The sequence below is a fragment of the Mauremys mutica genome, chromosome 1 (genome assembly GCF_020497125.1).
Source record: "Mauremys mutica isolate MM-2020 ecotype Southern chromosome 1, ASM2049712v1, whole genome shotgun sequence".
NCBI lineage: Eukaryota > Metazoa > Chordata > Testudines > Geoemydidae > Mauremys > Mauremys mutica.
The window spans coordinates 191,781,203-191,804,639 of record NC_059072.1 but is presented as its reverse complement, the minus strand read 5'-3'; the positions used below and the strand labels follow the sequence as shown (position 1 = coordinate 191,804,639).

General features: G+C 40.6%; 1 protein-coding gene and 1 long non-coding RNA gene across 2 annotated transcripts in view; one reads left to right on the top strand and one right to left on the bottom strand.

Moving 5' to 3' along the window:
* NCAM2 (neural cell adhesion molecule 2) overlaps positions 1-23,437 on the bottom strand; it is a 262,107-nt gene that overhangs the window by 137,466 nt on the left and 101,204 nt on the right. The gene's annotated exons all lie outside the window — the stretch shown is intronic.
* On the top strand, positions 950-22,804 carry LOC123363515. The gene is made up of 3 exons (XR_006576787.1): positions 950-1,201; positions 16,255-16,370; positions 22,536-22,804. It is a non-coding gene; the product is annotated as an uncharacterized LOC123363515 (long non-coding RNA).

The window sequence follows — 23,437 nt, the reverse complement described above, 5'->3', positions numbered from 1 at the left end:
GGTTGTGGTGGCTTCAAAATCACTAACAATTTTGAAATCAAGATTGGATGTTTTTTTAAAAGACATGCTCTAAGAACATTGTGGGGAAGTTCTAGCTTATAGAGAAGGGCAGACTAAATGATCACAATGGTCTCTTCTGGACCTGGAATCTATGTTGCTGTGGCTTCACTACTATTTTTAGCATGCTAGCTGAGAGATAGAGTGAGTGTTGCTTCAATCACACCCCTTTCTCCAAGTATAGACATAATCTTAGTGTTCCTCATGGCAAACCAGGCATCCAATGGTCCCTACCTGAATTAAAGGAAGCTGATGCATCCCTAATCCATCTTCTGCTGCTGTAGGTAATCCCTATCCATCTGAAGGGGTTGGATGAATTTTAATCTCATTGTTGCTAGTAAATATTTTAATCACACTCTTTTTAAATTTTAGGGGTATTAAAGAAAATATTCAGTGTGTTAAAATCAAAGTCACAATTAAAACTTTTAGTCATTTTCATTTTGGAAGAAAAGAAGTACATATGTCCACTGAGAACATATTCTAGAAGCTGATCACATAGTAGCATAATTTCTGGAATCTGAATGTCTGAAATATGGCTCTGTTTATATATGTAAATGGTTGTTAACCAGCTTGTAACCCAGTGGGCCAGCTTCCCTCCATTATATTCTGTTTTATTATATTCAGCAGTAAAACAAGGAATCTACAGGCTGGTATCCTGTAAGACATTGGCTACAGCAGTTAGCATGAGGCTTGAGGCCTAGGAACTTTGGGATAGATAAACTTAGGTAATTCAAACTTTGGGGAACAGGAAGTACAGTATAGGGGGAATTTTTTCCATAATGATATAACCACAGAACATAAACTGACACCAGCTTCTGGAAGGTTTTGGATGGAACATCTGACTGCAAAAGTGCCATGGCAACAAACTGACATATATGATAATGGTGGTGAAAACATAGATACACTAACCTCTAGAAGGACACCTTAACATTGGTAAGGGGAAGAAATACAAATAAGAAAAGGGGGAGAAACTCCTATTAAATATGCATTAGACATGGTAACGTCAGTGTAACATATAAAAGTGGCATCCCAGGGCAATAGGGGAGCCCTTAGGAAGGGCCAGAATGGTGCCTACCAGTGAAGATGAGGAAGGTGATAGTGATGAAGAGATTGGCCAACATTTCAGGTTGTTCTGCAAGGGATGGTGAGTATGGTTGTTCAGATGTACTTTCTGTATTATCTCTATTCTACCTTACTGAGTTAGAGTGTGTGTGACTTTGATAAATGTATTAATAACAAAATATTTATTTGTAAATATAAGAGTTCCTACAGTGTGAGTGTTTCACTGTGCACATCAGGGTTACCAACTATATAATTTTTAATAATATTGAGCCTGATCTTGGGACAAAAACCTATCAATCCTCAAAGGGATAATTGGGATTTTTTACTCATAATCTATAGCTCAGGTTACAGCCTCTATAACTGAGTGGGAGAAGATGGTCTTGTGTTTACAACTGAACTGAGACCTATGAGCATTGGGTTCAGTGCCTGTCTCTGTCAAAGACTTCATATGTGACCTTCAGCAAGTCACTTACACTCTTAGTTCCTGGTGTGTAAAATTGGACATTTAATATACCTGTCCCCCATCCTTTTTCTGTTTAGGTTTAGATTTCTGTTTAGATCGTAAGATCATTGGAGCAAGAATAGCCTTTTTCCTATGTATATGTACAGCACCTAGCACAACAGGGCTCCAAACTTGACTGAAGTCTCTAAACACTACAGTAATCCAATAGTGTATTATTGGATCTTCAAATATTACTTGTCACCCTACTGAAAAAGCAGAGATGGTATATCCACATATCTTCAGCATGTGTGCTTGAAGGCTCCTTCACAAGAGTGTAGCTTGACTAAGTGTTGATTTCAGGTAATTTTACCCACATTAACATGTATTACACTATTAGAAAATGGTGGATCAGGAGGGAAAATTGTAAATCCGTGAAAAGACTAAAACAATAAGTTTATATTTGCATCAGAAAATTAAAGGGAGTGTTAGGAGCTTTGAGACCAGAACAAAGCATGAATACTGAAACTAATGCTGAAGTCTAGCCTCAGGAATGGTTTAACTGTTTTTTGAAATGCAAATCTGCAAATTCCTTCCATATTTGCCTTTGTGAACAGAGCCAGCTCTAGGCACCAGCACTCCGCATGTGCTTTCAAAGGGGCGGCACTCTGGCTCCTTTTTTTGTGTGTGTGTGTGTGTGTGTGTGGTTTGTTTGTTTGTTTGTTTTGCTAGGGGCACAGAAAGCCAGGGACCGGCCCTGAGGTGAGGGGTATGGGGAGGGCTGCAGGAAGTAACCCGGGGGGGGCGGGGACAGAAGAACCACTCCCCCCCGCAGCTCACCTCTGCTCCACTGCCACCTGCTCCCTTGAGCGTGACACTGCTCCACTTCTCTCCCCTCCTTCCCAGGTTTGCTGTGTGAATCAGCTGTTTTGCGGCAAGCCTGGGAGGGAGGGGGGAGAAGCGGAGCAGCAGCAGCAGCATGCTCAGGGGAGCAGGTGGAGCGGAGGCGAGCTGACGCAGTGGGGGGGCACGGGGAGGGCCGCAGGAAGTAACCCTGGGGAGAGGCAGAGGAACTGCTTTCTCCCCCCCCAGCTCACCTCTGCCTCCTCCCCCGAGTGCGCCGCTGCTCCGCTTCTCCCCCCTCCCTCCCAGGCAAGCCTGGGAGGGAGTGGTAGGAGGGGAAATGTGAACGCCTGTGGGAGGAGGCGGGGCTTGGGATTTGGGGAAGGGGTTGGGATGGGGTGGGGAAGGGGCAGAGTTGGGACGGGGCTGGGGGGGTGCGGGAACATGGTTTTTGCTTGGGGCGGCAAAAAACTTGGAGACGGCCCTGTTTGTGAAACAGCATCATCTTTTGGTATAATTCTACTACTGTTACAGGTGTATATACTGGCCTTGATTGATATCACGGAGTTCTGAATGCAGTAGATCAAGGATGATATATTACTGAGAGTAAGCAAAGATTTTCAGAAGTATTCAGCATTTTCCTCTTCCAAAAGGCAGCAGCTGGCTCTAATTTAATAAGGAGTGAAAGATGTGTTCTCATGGCCATAGCTCAGTTTTGTAGTATAAGCAGGAGCTCATCTTACCCTTCCAAAGTTTATAATACTGAGTAATTTAATCATACCTAGGTTCATGCAATACTTAAATACTTAAGTCAGAGCTATGGTACTTATATGTAACATCTAAAGGGCAGACTTTGGCCTGAAAATACTTTTATATGAAAGATGGAATAGCAGAGGAGCTGTAGAATTTGATATTTCATATTAACAGAGCTTTGTGAACAGGAAAGCTTGCCATAGCATCTCCCTGCATTATGATTAGATATGTTCAGCACACTTACAGCACTAAACCTGAGTGCAGTGGCGACTCCTGGGATGATGGGCTGATTAGAGAGAATGGTTGAGAGGGTAACTAAAAAACTGGCACTTCCCCAGCAGGCCATTTTTGTATACCCCTAAATATATGTAAGTGTGACACTGCATACTAGAGCCAAGAAAGTATGTGTGCATAATGTCTCACCACAGTAACGTGCCACAAAATGCAGCAAGCCCATCATGCATTTTAGATGTGCTATGGAATAGAAATTGCATATAATTTCATAGACTTTAAAGGTCAGAAGGGACCATTCTGATCTAATAGACTGACCTGCACAATGCAGGCCACAGAATCTCACCCACCCACTCCTGTCTCAAACCTGTGTCTGAGCCATTGGAGTCCTCAAATCATGGTGTAAAGACTTCAAGGTGCAGAGAACCTTCCAGCAAGTGACCTGTGCCCAAAACTGCAGAGGAAGATGAAACCCCCACCAGAGCCTCTGTCAATCTGCCCTGGAGGAAAATTCCTTCCTGACCCCAAATATTGCGATCAGCTAAACCCTGAACATGTGGGCAAGACTCACCAGCCAGACACCCAGGAAAGAATTCTCTGTAGTAACTCAGATCCCACACCATCTAACATCCCATCACAAGCCATTGGGCATATTTACTGCTAGTAGTCAAAGACCAATTAATTGCCAAAATTAGGCTATCCCATTATACCATCCCCTCCATAAACTTATCAAGCTTAGTCTTGAAGCCAGATATTTTTTTGCCCCCACTACTCCCCCTGGAAGGCTGTTTCAGAACTTCACTCCTCTGATGGTTAGAAACCTTTGTCTAATTTTGAGTCTGAACTTCTTGATGGCCAGTTTATATCCATTTGTTCTTGTGTCCACATTGGTACTGAGCTTAAATAATTCCTCTCCCTCCCTGGTATTTATCCCTCTGATATATTTATAGAGAGCAATCATATCTCCCCCCCAGCCTTCTTTTGGTTAGGCTAAACAAGCCAAGCTCTTTGAGTCTCCTTTCATATGAGAGGTTTTCCATTCCTCGGATCAGCCTAGTAGTCCTTCTCTGAACCTGTTCCACTTAGAATTCATCCTTCCTAAACATGGGAGACCAGAACTACACACAGTATTCCAGATGAGGGCTCACCAGTGCTTTGTATAACAGTACTAACACCTCCTTATCTTTACTGGAAATAATTTGCCTGATTCATCCCAAGACCACATTAGCTTTTTTCATGGCCATATCACATTTTCGGCTCAGTCATCCTGTGATCAACCAATACTCCGAGGTCCTTCTCCTCCGTTACTTCCAACTGACGCCTCTCCAGCTTATAACAATAGTTCTTGTTAATCCCTAAATGCATGACCTTGCACTTTTCACTATTAAATTTCATCCTATTACTATTACTCCAGTTTACAAGGTCATCCAGATCTTCCTGTATGATATCCCGGTCCTTCTCTGTATTGGCAATACCTCCCAGCTTTGTCATCCGCAAACTTTATTAGCACATTCCCACTTTTTGTGCCAAGGTCAGGAATAAAAAGATTGATCCCAAAACCTGAGGAACTCCACTAGTAACCTCCCTCCAGCCTGACAATTCACCTTTCGGTACGGCCCATTGTAGTCTCCCCTTTAACCAGTTCTTTATCCACCTTTCAATTTTCATATTGATCCTCCATCTTTTCCAATTTAGCTAATAATTCCCCATGTGGAACCGTATCAAACGCCTTACTGAAACTGAGGTAAATTAGATCCACTGCAATTCCTTTGTCTAAAAAATCTGTAACCTTCTCAAAGAAGGAAATCAGGTTGGTTTGACAGGATTTACCTTTTGTAAAACCATGTTGTTTTTTGTCCCAATTACCATTGACCTCAATGTTCTTGACTACTTTTTTCCTTCAAATGTTTTTCCAAGACCTTGCATACTACAGATGTCAAACTGACAGGCCTGTAGTTGTCCGGATCACTTTTTTCCCCTTTCTTAAAGATAGGAACTATGTTAGCAATTCTCCAGTCATACGGTACAACCCCTGAGTTTACCGATTCACTAAAAATTCTTGCTAATGGACTTGCAATTTCATGTGCCAGTTCCTTTAATATTCTTTCATGAAGATTATCTGGGTCCCTGATTTCATCCAATTAAGCTGTTCGAGTTTGGCTTCTACCTCAGATGTGGTAATATCTACCTCCATATCCTCATTCCTATTTGTCATCCTACCATTATCCCAAAGCTCTTCATTAGCCTCAAAATTACTTGATATTCCTGAACTAGTGGACATTAGCATGGATGCAGAAGGTAGCAAGTTGTTCTATCTGGTCAGCAGTAACTTTCCCCCTCAAGATCTGATTTTTTTGATAATGATATAATCCAGGCTGGTGTTGTGTGCTGTTTCTAACTCACTTTTGATCAAATCATATCCCCTGTATGGGAGGTCTTATAAGGCAAATGAGGAGGTTGTGAATTTCTGTAGGTACACACATCATGGAGAACAGAAGACTACCAGAGGAGACATCTATTAACCTCCTAAAAGCAAAGGCAAATCCAGGTTTCTGAGACCTACATTACTCAATTATGTTTTTAAAAATGGACTGAATCTTATGTTCAGGGCACAAACTTATGTTTAAGCTGTTATGGGAATACGGTGCCATAGAGAATAGCAGAAACAAATCAGAAATAGGACCAAATGTCCCTCAAACAATGTTGCTTCTTAAATCAACAGCTCAAAAACTGTTAAGGGTTGCTATAATGAGGACTGTAATCAATTGATGTCTATGGACAAGTGAAGCGGACAGAGGGCTGCAGACAGGGGAGTTTGAGAGGGAGTTTGACAGAGGGAGGCCTACAATGGTTAGGAAGACTCGCAACACCTGTGCCAGCACTGCTTCTGTCTCCTCCACCTGCAACTGTAGCCAGACAGAGCACCTGAGCATGGATGCTTCTACCCAGATCCCGGTGAGGTTTTGCAGAAACTGTGATTTGCAATTCCCACTTACTGATATCCAGGCTGGGAGGACTATCCAATGTGAAAGGTGCCTGCTGGTGAAATCTCTCCTTCAGCAGGTGGGGGAGCTACAGGAGGAGGTGGCTAGGTTGAGGAGCATCCAAATCCACGAACAATTCCTGGACAGTGTCCATGTGGAGACAGCTGAGGTAGCTGTCCCAGCACACAGGACTGCTGATACACCACTGGTGGAGGAGGAGATGGCTCAGGGTGGACACTGGCAGCTGGTTACTTCTGGCAGCAGGCAGTGCACCACCCCTGCCCTGAATCCTCCTGCCGTGGTAATAGGTAACCATTATGCTCTTCTTGATACAGGAGAGAAGGAATCACCCCCTACAGCAGAGAAGGAGAAGCCTCATACCCCTAAGGCTGGGAGGTCTGCTGCCACCACTGCAAATAGGAAACGTAGGGTAGTGGTGGTTGGAGACTCTCTGCTGAGGGGGATGGAGGCACATATTTCTCGCCCTGACATTTCATCTCGTGAGGTCTGCTGCCTGCTGGGGGCCCATATCCAAGACGTTACGGAGGCATTGTCGACTACTACCTCTGACTACTACCCCATGCTACTCATCCATATGGGCACAAATGATACTGCAAGGTGTGACACTGAGCAGATCAAGAGTGGCTACAGGGCTCTGGGAGTATGGGTGAAGGAGTTTGGAGCACAGGTGGTATTCTCTTCGATTCTTCCTGTCAAAAGTAGGGGCCCGGGCAGAGACAGGTGCATTGTGGAGGTGAATGCCTGGCTGTGAAGATGGTGTCACCAGGAGGGATTTGGTTTCCTCGACCACGGGATGCTATTCCAGGAAGGACTGCTAGGTAGAGATAGCATTCACCTTTCGAGGAGGGGAAAGACCCTATTTGGACACAGACTGGCTAACCTAGTGAGGAGGGCTTTAAATTAGGTTCGATGGGGACAGGTGAGCAAAGCCCACAGGTAAGTAGGAAACATGGAGACCTGGGAGATGGGTCAGAGACAAGTTTTGGTGATGCCATAATGGCAGAGAGAAAGGAGGGTCAGGGCAAAACTGGGAGGCAAGATCAAATCAGTATCTTAGATGCTTATATACAAATGTGAGAAGTATGGATAATAAGCAGGAAGAACTGGACGTGCTAATAAATAAATACAACTATGACATTGTTGGCATCACCAAAACTTGGTGGGATAATACACATGATTGGAATGTTGGTATGGATGGGTACAGCTTGCTCAGGAAGGATAGACGGGGGGGAAAGAGAGGAAGTGTTGCCTTATATTAAATTTACACACTTGGACAGAGGTGGAAATGGACATAGGAGACGGAAGTGTTGAGAGTCTCTGGGTTAGGCTAAAAGGGGTAAAAAACAAGGGTGATATCATGCTAGGAGTCTACTACAGACCACCTAACCAGGTGGAAGAGGTGGATGAGGCTTTTTTAAACAGTTAACAAAATCATCCAAAGCCCAAGATTTGGTGGTGTGGGGGGACTTCAACTATCCAGATATATACTGGGAAAGTAACACAGCAGAGCACAGACTATCCAATAAGTTCTTGGACTGCATTGCAGACAACTTTTTATTTCAGAAGGTTGAAAAAGCTACTGGGGGGAAGCTGTTGTAGACTTGATTTTAACAAATAGGGAGGAACTCGTTGAGAATTTGGAAGTGGAAGGCAGCTTGGGTGAAAGTAATCATGAAATCATAGAGTTCACAATCCTAAGGAAGGGTAGAAGGGAGTACAGCAAAATAGAGACCATGGATTTCAGGAAGGAGGATTTTGGTAAGCTCAGAGAGCTGATAGGCAAGGTCCCATGGGAATCAAGACTGAGGGGATAAACAACTGAGGAGAGTTGGCAGTTTTTCAAAGGGACACTATTAAGGGCCCAAAAGCAAGCTATTCCGCTGGGTAGGAAAGATAGAAAATGTGGCAAAAGACCACCTTGGCTTAACCACAAGATCTTGCATGATCTAAAAAATAAAAAGGAGTCATATTGAAAAATAATGGAAACTAGGACAGATTACAAAGGATGAATATCGGCAAACAACACAGGAATGCAGGGGCAAGCTTAGAAAGGTGAAGGCACAAAATGAGCTCAAACTAACTACAGGGATAAAGGGAAAGAAGACGTCTTTTTTTATCAATACATTAGAAGCATGAGGAAGACCAAGGACAGGGTAGGCCCACTGCTCAGTGAGGAGGGAGAAACAGTAACAGGAAACTTGGAAATGCAGAGATGCTTAATGACTACTTTGTTTCGGTCTTGACCGAGAAGTCTGAAGGAATGCTTAACATAGTGAATGCTAATGGGAAGGGGGTAGGTTTAGAAGATAAAATAAAAAAAAAAGATCAAGTTTAAAATCACTTAGGAAAGTTAGATGCCTGCAAGTCACCGGGGCCTGATGAAATGCATCCTAGAATACTCAAGAAGCTAATAGAGGAGGTATCTGAGCCTCTACTTATTATCTTTGGAAAATCAGGGGAGACGGGAGAGATTCCAGAAAAGTGGAAAAGGGGTAAATATAGTGCCCATCTATAAAAAGGGAAATAACAACAACCCAGGAAACTACAGACCAATTAGTTTAACTTCTGTACCAGGGAAGATAATGGAGCAAGTAATTAAGGAAATCTGCAAACACTTGGAAGGTGATAGGGAATAGCCAGCATGGATTTGTAAAGAACAAATCATGTCAAACAAATCTTTCTTTGATAGGATAACGAGTCTTGTGGATAAGGGAGAAGCAGTGGATGTGGTATACCTAGACTTTAGTAAGGCATTTGATACGGTCTCGCATGATATTCTTATTGATAAACTAGGCAAATACAACTTAGATGGGGCCACTATAAGGTGGGTGCATAACTGGCTGGATAACTGTACTCAGAGTAGTTATTAATGATTCCCAATCCTGCTGGAAAGGTATAACAAGTGGGGTTCCACAGGGGTCTGTTTTGGGACCGGCTCTGTTCAATATCTTCATCAATGACTTAGATATTGGCACAGAAAGTACGCTTATTAAGTTTGCAGATGATACCAAACTGGGAGGGATTGCAACTGCTTTGGAGGACAGGGTCATAATTCAAAATGATCTGGACAAACTGGAGAAATGGTCTGAGGTAAACAGGATGAAGTTTAACAAAGACAAATGCAAAGTGCTCCACTTAGGAAGGAACACTCAGTTTCAAACATACAGAATGCGAAGAGACATCTAGGAAGGCGTACAGCAGAAAGGGAATCAGGGGTTATAGTGGACCACAAGCTAAATGAGTCAACAGTGTGATGCTGTTGCAAAAAAAGCAAACATGAATCTTGGATGCATTCACAGGTGTGTTGTAAGACACAAGAAGTCATTCTTCCGCTCTACTCTGCGCTGGTTAGGCGCTGACTGGAGTATTGTGTCCAGTTCTGGGCACCGCATGTCAAGAAAGACGTGGAGAAACTGGAGAGGGTCTAGGGAAAAGCAACAAGAATGACTAAAGGTCTAGAGAACATGACCTGTGAAGGAAGGCTGAAAGAATTGGGTTTTCTTAGTTTGGAAAAGAGAAGACTGAGAGGGGACATGATAGCAGTTTTCAGGTATCTAAAAGGGTGTCATAAGGAGGAGGGAGAAAACTTGTTCAACTTAGCCTCTAAGGATAGAACAAGAAGCAATGGGCTTAAACTGCAGCAAGGGAGGTTTAGGTTGGACATTAGGAAAAAGTTTCTAACTGTCAGAGTGGTTAAACACTGGAATAAACTGCCTAGGGAGGTTGTGGAATCTCTATCTCTGGAGATATTTAAGAGTAGGTTAGATAAATGTCTATCCGGGATGGTCTAGACAGTATTTGGTCCTGCCATGAGGGCAGGGGACTGGATTCAATGACCTCTCGAGGTTCCTTCCAGTCCTAGAATCTATGAACCTATAAGAAGTAATGGGCTTAAACTGCAGCTAGGGAGATTTAGGTTAGATATTAGGTGTGACATTGCACTCTAGCATATTTTCATAAAATCATATAATGTAACTAGAATATGCTCCAGGCAAAAGGTCTCTTGTAAGGTATCATTACAAAGCTTACAATCTACTGAGTGATCATCCTATTTTTATAAATGTTCCACTCTTGTATCTGAAACTAGAAATATGAAATATAACTCTGAGGGCCTATTGTAATTATGTAAAGTGTGGGCCATTAATGGTGGTTTGGAATCTTGAGGACTCCCATTAACCAGGACAACTGACTGCAGATGGCTCTGTTTTACCTGCAAGTCTTCCTGTATACCTGTGTGCTGGCAAGTGGGTAATGAAGTCTTACAGTGACATGTGATCATGTCACCTGAACTGGAATCCATCTTTAACCTGGTGTCTTTCCATTGAGAAGAGGGGGGTGGGAACCCAGAGAGGGGAAAAAAGATTCCCACCTTATGCAAAGATATAAAAATGGGTGGAACAGAACAAAAAGGAGAGCCATCATGAGGAATCCCCTAGCTACCACCAGAGCTGGAACAAGGGCTGTACCAGGGGAAAGGATCGTGCCCAGACTAGGAAGCCATCCAGTCTGTGAAAGAAACGTATTGAAACATCTTCCAGGGTGAGATATTATCTGTATTCAATTATATTACTGTATTAGGCTTTGATTTGCATGTTTTATTTTGCTTGGTAATTCACTTTGTTCTGTCTGTTACTACTTGGAACCACTTAAATCCTACTTTCTGTATTTAATAAAAATCACTTTTTACTTATTAATTAACCCAGAGTAAGTGTTAATACCTGGGAGGGCAAACAGCTGTGCATATCTCTCTATCAGTGTTATAGAGGGCAAACAATTTATTACTCTGAATAAAGCTGTATAAGCTTTATTCAGAGTAAAAGGTATTTATTTGAGTTTCGACCCCACTGGGAGTTGGGCATCTGAGTGTTAAAGACAGGAATACTTCTGTAGGCTGCTCTGAGTTAAGTCTGCAGCTTTGGGGCAAGTAATTCAGACCCTGGGTCTTTGTTGGAGCAGATGGGTGTGTCTGACTCAGCAAGACAGAGTGCTGGGGTCCCAAGCTGACAGGGAAAGCAGGGGCAGAAGTAGTTTTGGCACATTAGATGACAGCTCCCAAGCGGGGTTCTGTGATCCAACCCGTCACATTAAGAAACTTTCTAGCTATAAGGGTAGTTAAGCTCTGGAACAGGCTTTGAAGGGAGGTTGTGGAATCCATTATTGAAAGATTTTAACAATAACTTAGACAAACACATGTCAGGGGAGGTCTCAGTTTACTAGGTCCTGCCTTAGCACAGGGGATTAAATTTGATAACTCCTCAAGGTCTCTTCTAGCCCTACATTTCTGTGAGTGTATAATTTGACTAGGGTATGGAATCATGAGAAAAGAGTGGTGGTCTCTGAGATAAGCAGGACCCAATCACTTAGGATCTTAAAAGACTATAACCAACAAATTGCATCAGGAAGCTAATACAAATCTAGTGCAGATTGTAGAGCAGAAGGTGTATTATGCATTTTCTTCATGAAATGTTCCTCAAATGGGCTCCCATATTCTGCAAAAGCTGAAGTTTTCCAGTGGTATTAAGGCTCATCCTAAAGGAGAGGGCATTACAGCAGAAAAGGGTATTATAGCAATCCTGTCTCAAGGTGACAATGGCAGTGACCACTGGCAAAATCCACATTCACAACAAAATAATGTTGACACCCAAGTCAAGCACAGATTCATCTAAGTGGGACTAGATGTCACATGGAGAATATAACCCCTATAAGTTGCTTTTTTACAACAAAATTAAGGATCAAATTATAATGGAAAAAGCCCTAGTGTATGTAGGTGTGCTTTTGTATGGCCTGTATTGCTTATTGTATTATGTCCTCATGAAGGTTCAGTAGTTAGCATCTGCCTCACAGAAATATTGTATGTGTTTCATAAAAATAGTAATCATTAAAATAGCATATTTTTTAAATTACTGAGGCTGGAGCATATAAACTGCTGCAAAATCAAATCTGGTAAAAACTACAGTATTCTAGAAAACTGAGGAATAAGTTAAATGCACCAAAACTCTGGTGGCAAAGGAGAATACTCATCAATTGAATAATAAAGCATCTCCAAGTAGAATTGAATAGAAAGGCCTTCTCATATGTAAATATCTCCTTAAGCAAGCACAGAGATGATTAGGAAAGTTCAACTAATTGCTACATTTTCTTTGCTGAATATTTTACCTAAATCTATTATGCAGAATTTACAGAGGATTTGAAATATACTAGTATTTAGAATACCTATTGTCTTGTCATACATAAAGAATAGTTCAGATATATTAGAAAGTTAAAATCTTTGGAATAAAGTTTATGGCTATGCACTTCTTATACAGGTATAGCATGGATGCATTCATACAAACCGGAGATTAAGCGTATGTGCAACATGGGTTTCATTTGTGCCTTCCAGAAACGAGATCATGAACTGACCTTAAATATATTACACTTTTTCTGCAATATATGCTTCCCTAGACAGATGGTGAACTGGTTGCAAAGCAAGCACTGTCAGTAAAGTAAAAATTGGACTTAGTGTACTTTAAAATACTGATGATCTAGAACCTAAATTCCAGATCTGAATACACTGAGCTTTGGTTAAGCTCAATCACGGGCCAAGCTTAATGGCTGGTCCATAACACTATCACAGACTGAACCACCAAACCTAGATGCGGTCTCCAAGGTCTCTGGGGAAGGTTGGAAACAGCTTAGCTTTCAATTTTGTGGGTCTCTACTAACAAGAGAGCAGTAGAAAACCTACTATTGATAGTTACTACAGATGGACTAAAAAGCTTATAAATCTGAATGGTAAAATGAGGAGACAATTCAACATACAGAGAACACGAATGCACCGCACAGCATAGCATAGTAAAGACATGTAATTAAGCTAAAGTCATCTATTATACTAGAATCCTTTAATAACCATTTCAATCTTACAGTGATGTTTTAGAAGAGTTCAGAATAGAATGAAAAGTAAATTCATATTCTTGTTCTTTTCAAATAGGAAAAAAAATAGTCTTAAGTCAGCACTGCAACTAGAAGAAGTTGATCTGCATAAATTATGTAGAGCAGGAAAGCCTTGGCTCAAATCTGTCTCCATACATTTGATTATCCCCATTAGGCTTAATGCCTCAGAAATCACAAGGGGAGCACAGACTAATACATCACTTGTCACATCCAGAAGGTAATTCAATTAATGATTTCATAGATCCAACCCTAGTGTATGTTCAGAGTCATATGCAGAATTGGATATGGCAAATTACCTGATTCAGCATGTGTGCCGAGGGACCTATAACAGCCAAGTGGTACACTGAATCACATTTTTGCTTGTTAATAGAAGACCAGAGGTTTTCAAACTTTTGGCTATTTTTTTCCCAAGGAAAAAATATTCAGTACAGCAGGATGACACTATAGATACAGTGGACCAGATTTAGCCTAAGTTGATGCTGGCTTTATGCCCAGGCAGCTACCCTGTGGAGTGGTAGTATTGGATTGCATTAGCTATCCTCCTGATGACTAGAGGATAGCTAATGTGACACCGATTTTTAAAAGAGGCTCCAGAAATGATCCTGGCCATTATGGTATAGTAAGCCTAACTTCAGTACCAAGTAAATTGGTTGAAACTACAGTAAAGAACAGAACTATCAGACACATAGATGAACATGATTTGTTGGGGAAGAGTCAATGTGGTTTTTGTAAAGGCAAATCATGCCTCACCAATCTATCAGAATTCTCTGAGGGGTCAAGAAGTGTGTGGACAAGGGTGGATATAGTGTACCTGGACTTTAAGAAAACCTTTAACGTGGTCCCTCAGCAAAGGCTCTTAAGCAAAGAAAGCAGTCATGGGATAAGAGAAAAGATTCCCTCATGAATCAGTAACTGGTTAAAAGACAGGAAACAAGGATAGGAATAAATGATCAGTTCTCAGAATGGAAAGAGGTAAATAGCGGTGTCTCCCAGGAATCTATAGTGTGATCAGTACTGTTCAACATATTCATAAGTGATGTGGAAAAAGGAGTAAACAGCGAGGTGGCAAAATTTGCAGATGATACAAAATTACTCAAGAAAGTTAAGTCCACAGGAGATTGCGAAGAGCTACAAAGGGATCTCACAAAACTGGATAACTGGGCAACAAAATGGCAGATGAAATTCAATGCTGATAAATGCAATGTAATGCACATTGCAAAATATAATCCCAACCATACATCCCATATGTTGGCACCCAAATTAGCTGTTACCATTAAAGAAAGATCTTGGAGTCATTGTGGATAGTTCTCTGAAAACACCCACTCAATGTGCAGCTGCAGTCAAAAAAGCTAACAGAGTGTTAGAAATCATTAGGAAAGGGATAGATAATAAGATAAAACATATCATAATGCTCCTATATAAATCCATTGTTACACCCACATCTTTAAAACTGCATGCAGTTCTGGTTGACCCATCTAAAAAGTGTATATTAGATTTGGAAAAGACATAGAGAAGAGCACCAAAACTGATTAAGTTTATGGAACGCCTTCCATATGTGGAAAGAATAAAAAGACTGGGCCTGTTCAGCTCAGAAAAGAGACAACTAAGGGGGGATAACCTAGAGGTCTATAAAATCATGAATGGTGTGGAGAAAATTAATAAGGAAATCTTATTTACTCCACATAACACAAGAATTAGCGTTCATGCAATGAAATTGATGCAGGTTTAAAACAAACAAAAGCAAGTATTTCTTCACACAACACACAGTCAACCTGTGGAAGTCATTGCCAGGGGATGTTGTGAAGGCCAAAACTATAACTGGGTTTAAAAAAGAATTAGGTAAGTTAATGGAGGACAGGTCCATCAATGGGTATTAATCAAGATGGTCAGGGATGTGACCCCATTCTCTGGGCATCCCTAGTCTCTGACTATCAGAAGCTGGGAGTGAACAACACGGGATGTTTCACTCAATAATTGCCCTGTTCTGTTCATTTCCTTTGAAGAACCTGGCATTGGCCACTGTTGGAAGACAGGATAGTGGGCTAGAAGGACCATTGGTCTGACCCAGTAAGGCCGCTTGTATGGTTATAGAGCTCCTGGTCTTCCATAGTTACCAGAGAGGACTAGGATGTGTTGCACTGGGGATCACTAGAACTCAGAGGGGTTGGGCGAGTTCACATACTTTTTCCTACAGACCTTTCCTACCTACCCTGCAGTACTTCTAAACAGCTTCCTCCTATAACAACTCCTCTGTCCTTTCCTGAAAAATGAGAACTGTATAGTACGGGAAGGCTTCATACCACTTGAAATAACAGCCTCTATCTTCTCTACTTTGTTCCCCTTAATACCTATTTTGTAAGATGGAATATTTTGGGATCAACTACTTTTTCTATAAATTTAAGCGGAAAAGCCACTAGTTGACAAACTGACCCTACGACCACCATTTTCCCTTCATCATGAAATAGCATCAGAGATATCTGGATGACAGAGGTAATACCATGAAGTCTGAAACAGTCCTTTAATGCAACCAGAGCCCTCACACAGAAGCAGTGTTGTCAACTCTTGTGTATTTTATCTCCAGTCTAGTGATATTGGTGTGGTTTGGGTTTTGTTTTTTCCTGAAAGCTTCAGCACCAGGAATCAAAGTGAAATAAGCCTGGAAATAAATATAAAACAGAACAAAACAAAAACTAATTTGGCTTGCAACTGTACATTGTGAATAATTTAGTTTGTTTTTTCTTTCAGATCATAGAATAATGTAGGTGTTCAGTCATTCCAAGGTGGGTCTTTTGAAAAATGAAGGAGGGGCTGGAGAGGAGAAAGAAATGACAAAGAACTTGAGCATGTTCAAAAGTTAAAATTCTGAAGGTTATGTGATGAATGTTCCACTTAAACATACTGCATACTGCTATTGCTCATTAGTTCATTCTCTAGGTCACAAAGTCCTCACAAGCCCTCATCCGGTGAGATGCCAAAGCTGGAATCCTGATGGTGATGTCACACATACTATTGAACCCTACTGGATTTTCAAGCCTGCCTATAATATTAAGGTACAGAAAGTTCTACTTTTTCTGAATATAATTCTGTAATTTTTTCTTTGTTTTATTTCCAACAATAATGGGGAGCTGTGTCCCAATCAGTGGGCCATGTGTCAGATATAGATTCTTTGGATGACCACAATATATAATCACAATTCAGTTGTTATGCTGGGCACAAATATAGTATGCAGAGAATGTAGCTATCATTGAGAAATGGCACATCCTCCAGCCTTCTTTGGGAGGGTGCCTCAGACAGATAATGAAGCATCAGGAGCTGAAGACCCAGAAAAGTATTGGTGAGGTACTAAACTAAGACTCTTTTAGTTTATGTTTTAGGATGGTTGATGAAGCCTTTAAAGAGTACAGGGAGGAGTCAGACAGAACTGAATGAAGATGAATGATTTCTCTCTTTACATGTTTAGAGGCATGTGAGAGGAACTAGTGTCAGAGGCATGTGAGAGGAACTAGTGTCAAAAATCACAATTTTGCCCTCACTTACAAGGAGTCTCACTCCTAGTAATCCAGGGCTTTCTCATGGTTCTCCAGCAGAGCATGGCCATGCTGAGTGAGAGCAGTCCCACAGCAACAGACGACATCTCTTATTTGGACCACCATGTGCTTCCATTCAGTGGAATGACCTGATAGTAACTAAGGCCTGGTCTATGGGGGGTAGGGGGGTGAGCTAAGTCAGTCTAAGTTAAGCAACTTCAGCTACGAAAATGGCATAGCTGAAGTCGATATACTTAGAGCTACTTACCGGGGTGTCTTAACTGCGGTAGGTTGACTGCTGCCACACCCCCATTGATTCCGCCTATGCTTCTTACTCCAGTAGACTACTGGAGTCGACAGGAGAGCACTCACTGGTCGATTTATCGCGTCTTCACTAGACACGATAAATCAACCCCCGCTGGATCGATCGCTCCCGAGGTAAGTGTAGACATGCCTTTTAACTCTCTCTTGCAGTTGAGTCAGTGCTCCTTGTGATCTGTCTTGATCAGACCATGAGGTAGGGAATCTGACAAAGAAGATCTGATGCAGATACTTGTGCTGCTTGTGGTAGTAAAATCAGAGAGCAATATGTCCCAGGCTTCTTTTATCATGTATGATTGTGTATATAACACTATTCATTCATGTGTGTCTCTGGTTTGTTTTTTGTTTTCTTATTTGTTTTCTCTCCATGATTCAAATTGCCCAAGATAGCTATCTTGGTATTTTTGTGAAAAAAATTGAAATGTGTAAAATTGTGAAATTATAAACTTCAAGGTAGGAGTAGATTTCTCTATATGATGTGAAATAGCTACCACCACATGAAGTAGCTAAGTACCATGTTCTGGCAATCCATAATATCATGTTAGAAAAAAATCTAAGAATTACGCATAAAAGAGTCAGATACCAAGGTGAAAAATGTGGTCTTAAAATTTGAACAGAACAGAACAAAGTATTTTAAATTGATATTTGTAACCCTGGTATTTTCTGAAATGCAAAGGAAGACATATGTGATGGAAAAATAGCTTTTCCTTTTTTCAAAGATTGTTTTACTGGATATTTTTATTACTTTATTAGCTGCTCTTTTACTGCAGAAAATTTAATATTTCCTAGAAGATTATACTTTAAAGTAGGTTAAATTCTACCTTCAGTTACACCAAGGCAAGCTCAATAAAGTAATTGAGTTTGCACATATATAATAGAAAATAGAATTTGCTTCAATATTATTTAGCATTAGTTTGTCATAGTGAGCATATTTGGAGCTGTGAGGGGAAACCTATCTGAATTAAATGCAATTTATTTTCTGATATTGAGGATATATCTAATGTTCTTGTTTTGGATTTCTAGCTAGTTTAAGCTTAAACATAAACCTAAACTTAAGTCTTAAACTTAAACCTGACACTTTTGAGTATATCCAAAATGCAGATTCATTTCTGAAAGTGTCAATCTTAAATTTAAACTAGCTAGTAATATTATATATGTGTGCAGTTCCATTTAATCCTGAAATCCGCAAACATCTATTCATTGTACAAGATATTTCGGTTATTACTTATAATGACTTTTAGTGTGTATGTTAATTTGATATTTACTTTGGGTAATAAGTATAATTTAATAGGACATACTTTCAAATGGCTCAATGTTTATTCTGGAACATTTTAAAATCTGAATGGCATCTAAAAGCCTTCTAGAATACAAAACTCCAGCTATTTAGTAGAATATAAATCCAAATGAGTTGATCTAAGATTTATTCTTCATAAATTCAAAGAGAACTCAGTCACATGTATTAATTTCTGACTCTTATGAAAAAGATTATATTGTAATATTTTAAAGTATCACTCAGGTCAGCTGCATTAATTTTAATATCGTGAAATGTAAGCACCACACACGCAGTTACAGTGACAAAGGAAATGACCTGCAACATTATTACATCTTTCAAAAAAAAGTATTAGATTATAATGATACCTTTGCACTTCAAATTTAAATTTTGCTATTTAAAGACCACAGGAGTTGGTTTTAGCCCATTAGATGTAACATGAATCCATAGAACAACTTGCAAACTACTGTAAGGAAATAGGTTTTTTTGCTTAGAGAATACTGAATTTAAAACTAGCCTACTACCAGGCAGCATTGTGGAGGCAAACACACAAACAAGTAAATTTCATCTGGAGCAAAACAGAATAGCAATTTAAACAAGCATAGCTACAATTAATGCTTTTTGTTTTGTTTTGTTTTTTTAATCCTGCAAAACTACATTTTTCTTGTAAAAAGAAAAAGTCACCCTGTTATTAAAACTACACTTTAAAAATTACATTATGCTTGCGAGAAAAAGCCATCAAAATCAATCATTAAAGTTCACATTTTAAAGGATTGTCTTAGAATACCCACATGAGCTAGGACAGTGGTTACTGAACTATGGGCTGTGGACAGTGGACTGCAACTCAGTCCCAGATGATCTGCTGGTGCAACTGCATTCTTCAGTCAAGTTCTTAGTACATCTTTAACTCCATGTGACTCTTGTAATCTTGTTCAGTTTTATACAAAACTGTGTTGTCTGTGTTTGAACGCCACATTTTGCTCAAAGTGTAGTTTTTCTAAAACTGTTTGGTTTCAAAAATCTTGAGGCATTTCTTTGAGTGCATATTGCTAGGGATTTCTGACATTAGAATTGTTCACATTACAATGAAAAGGAAACACATATATTGTTCATTTGCAGTTTATATACAGTTTATTTGTATGTAAAAATTAAAACTAGTGTTAATAGTGGGCCACAGTGCCTGATGAGGCTGCACAGGTGGGCCTCAAGGAAAGTTGGTAACCCCTGAGCTAGGGAAGAGAGAGCCCCATTTTACAGATGGGGAAATAGAAGAATGGAAAGGTTGAGCCACTTACTTCCCCAAGATAACACAAGGAGTCTGTGGCAGAATCAAGAACACATCTCTTGACACTCAGACCCATGCCTTAACCACAAGACCATCCTTCCTCTCTGCTTAGGTACTAAAGGAGTCTTGGAGTAGTGTTTTTATAGATTCTATGTAATGTGCCTGATCCTTTCCTCATACACCTAAAACTTTTAATTCTCTTTAGGTCTCTTTTGCTCCGCGAGCTGTGCATAATGGTCAAGGTTAAAGTAAAAGTTGCAAGTCTTAATCAATTTCCTGGGCTTTGTTGTCATGTTAAAACCTCAACATTTCTTTAATGTAAAAGTTGAAAATATTATACATTAAACAATTATGAACATAATTTGATAAGGATCTGTATAACCAAAGTTGATTTTATTTCAATAGTACAGTAACTCCTCACTTAAAGTCGTCACGGTTAACGTTGTTTTGTTGTTACGTTGCTGATCAATTGCGCAATGCTCCCGTTGTTTGGCAGCTGCCTGCTTTGTTCACTGCTTGCAGGAAGAGAAGCCCATTGGAGCTAGCTGGTGGGGGCTTGGAACCAGGGTGGGCTGGCAGCCCCCCTATCAGCTCCCCTAAGTTCCCTTGCAGCAGCCGCCCAGCGGGCTAGCAATTGCCAGGCAGTTCAGCTGTTCCTCTCCCCACTGCCATGTGCTGCTCCTGCCCTCTGCCTTGGAGCTCCTCCTGGGAGCCTCCTTCTTGGTGTGCGGGGGGAAAGGGGAGACTAATATCAGGGTGTCCCCCTCCCCCCTGCTCCTGCCCCCCACTTATCTCATCTCCACAGAACATGGTGGGGCACGACAGGACTCAGGAAGGAGGAAGATTGCTAGCAGCAGCTGCTGTCTCAACTTGCTGATCTACTTAAAAAGGCAATGTACTTAGAGTGGGGTCAGTGTACTTAAAGGGGAATTGTACATCTCTCTCTCATACACAGGGTGTGTATGTCTGTCTCTGTCTGCCATGCTGTCTCCCCTCCCTCCATTTGTGCTGCCTTGTAGAGTGTGAGTTTACAGTAACAACATGTTAACCCTTCAGGGCACAGTCAAGTGCTTGTTCATCATTTAGCAGTAAGGCATTCCCTGGGAAATATCCCACCCTCTTCCAATCTCTGACTTAACCATCTCAACTAAGCTTCACAATCATCATTGCTGTGTATGGTGAAAAAAATTTCCCTGGAACCTAACCCCCCCATTTACATAAATTCTTATGGGGAAATTGGATTTGCTTAACATCGTTTTGCTTAAAGTCACATTTTTCAGGAACATTACAATGTTAAGCGAGGAGTTACTGTACCTGGTTTGATAGGATGCTGTGAAAATATTTTAAAATGTTTTGATACTTGTGTCCTGTTGGGTGCAGCTGATATCATTTAAATGTCTCCTATGCCATATCACTGGGTTTAACATCCTGTTCTCTAGTCCTGCATGGTTTACACCATTAAGACTAAACTGTGATTAATCCTGACCTTTTCCTTTCTTTTTAATTAAGTAGTTTATTTTATCAACCTCGCCCTAACTCCTAACCTAATCAATGTAATCTCTAATCATAGGATACTTATGTACTCTTCCTCCTCCCCCCCCCCAGCTTATCCTAGGCATTTTAAATCTCTTGTTCACAAGTGGCTTAGGCTCATAGGGAGAAATCTGTAAAGGCATTTAGATGCCTAAAGATACAGATAGGAGCCACATGGGATTTTAAAAACTGCTTAGGTGTTAGGTGTTTTTCTCCTTAATTTCAATCCCACTTGACTCCTATCTGCATATTTCAATCATATTTCAATTAAATGCCTGAATACCTTTAAAGATCTATCCCAATAGGCTTTTTTCACTGGAAGTTAGGCTCCTAAGTTCCTAAGGCACTTTTGAAAATGGACTGAGACTCCTCCGTCACTTAGGTTCTTTTAAAAATGTTATGCCTTGTCAGAATGAGCATGTTGGCTATTTTGTCTTCATTCAGGTTATTAACAATCTTCATTGCCATGTCAGTGAAGTGACCCAGTTGTATTAAGACTTTGCAAGATTATCATATGATGTATAAGATTAGAATTATTCATGATTGAAAAGAAAGAGGAACACAAGTGAGCCTGGAACATAGTAAATCCTATAATTCAAGGTAATAGTATGTCAATATATAGAAGTTTGTGAGGAAGCTGGTATATGATTGATGTGATGCATAACCATCATTAACATATAAGGAGATAGAGCCAGCCTACCATAACTTTGACTTGGAGACTAATTACTAACAAGAAATTCTTGTGTCAGCGTCTATGAAAAGAAGGTGAATTTGAACAATACATATCTACTCTCATTAGTAATATATAACAGTACAAACATAACTTAAATGGAATATCAATTGGAATCAAACATGGTAGGTCATTTGTTCTTATTACATTAAACCCAGAATGTCTCAGTTTATCTGCACTGCTTTTCAATCAGATCTCTAGGTTGGACCTCATTTGTAGTTCTACTTGCCTTTAAGTAATGCAATGCCTTTGAAAAGCTTTAAAGTGAAATGGCATTGAGCCAGTGAATTTGCATAAACTGCAACAAAATACAGTTCACTAACATAAAAGAAAGTGAAAAGGTCCAAGAGGATAATCTGCTCAGCATCTTAAATTCAGTGCTCTTACATTAATGAAGTTGACTTCAGCTTGCAAACAAAAACAATGATTCTATTGCCAATAAGAAATAAAGAATGTGTGAATGACAAAATCATCATATGCACTGTATACGATTCTTTACAGATAAATTTTGTAGTATGTTGTAATACCATTTCTTTGTTTATTCTGTAGCACTGAACACAATGTCAGCAAGACGAGAGACAAACTATGCAATGATGATGTTTAATGTAATTTGGAAGAAAAGCAGCAGTGCATAATGAAGAAGGTTCTCTTTGTTGCAAAGTAGCATAATGCTTTAATGATGATTTCTTTTTTTCTCTCCACAAAGTAATATTTTGCTACGAAAGCACATATGTCTGGAAATCACTTGTTCAGATCTCATTACTGCATGAAAAATATACCACATTGCATTCAGCACCTTGGTATTAAAGTTTATGGTGCTAGGTAAAACAAACAAAAACAAAAAAACAAAAACCTCAGTTGTGCACAGAGAATCCTGGTTGTTTGGAGATGCCAGCACATCATACATCTGTAATCTCCCTTATCTATGTTATCAGTGCATCATTTTGACTACAATGAGGACAGCGGAAGCTTCAGAGGCATGAATAGACTATTAAAAGGGTCATTTGTGGTTGACCAAATTCTGTGTTGGCTTGGCTTCATTGCTTTCCAAACCACCCCACTGATGAAAACCCAGTACAAAAATGTTACTAATTCTGCTGAACAGTTTGTGACAATCATTTCAAGAAATCAGTGTGTGCCATTACTAGAGCGGGGAAGATTTCCAACTTTTGGTCAGGATTCTGTTATTTTTTTTTAGGGTTTCTTTATGTTTCCAGACATGGGTGGCAGGTGAACACCCACCATTGGGCAGGCTAGCCTGCCCCTCGCCTCTGCTGCCTGAGGCCCTGCCCTGAGTGCCCCCCCCCCCCGGCTGGAGGAGCCCGAGCCCCCCCGAGTGCCAGAACAAGCCGCTGGCTCCACCAACAGCTGCCCGCTGGCCCCAGCACCACCCTGGGCCACATCTGGCAGCTGGCGGGCCAGAGCTCAGGGCTGCTGTCTGGAGCTGAGTC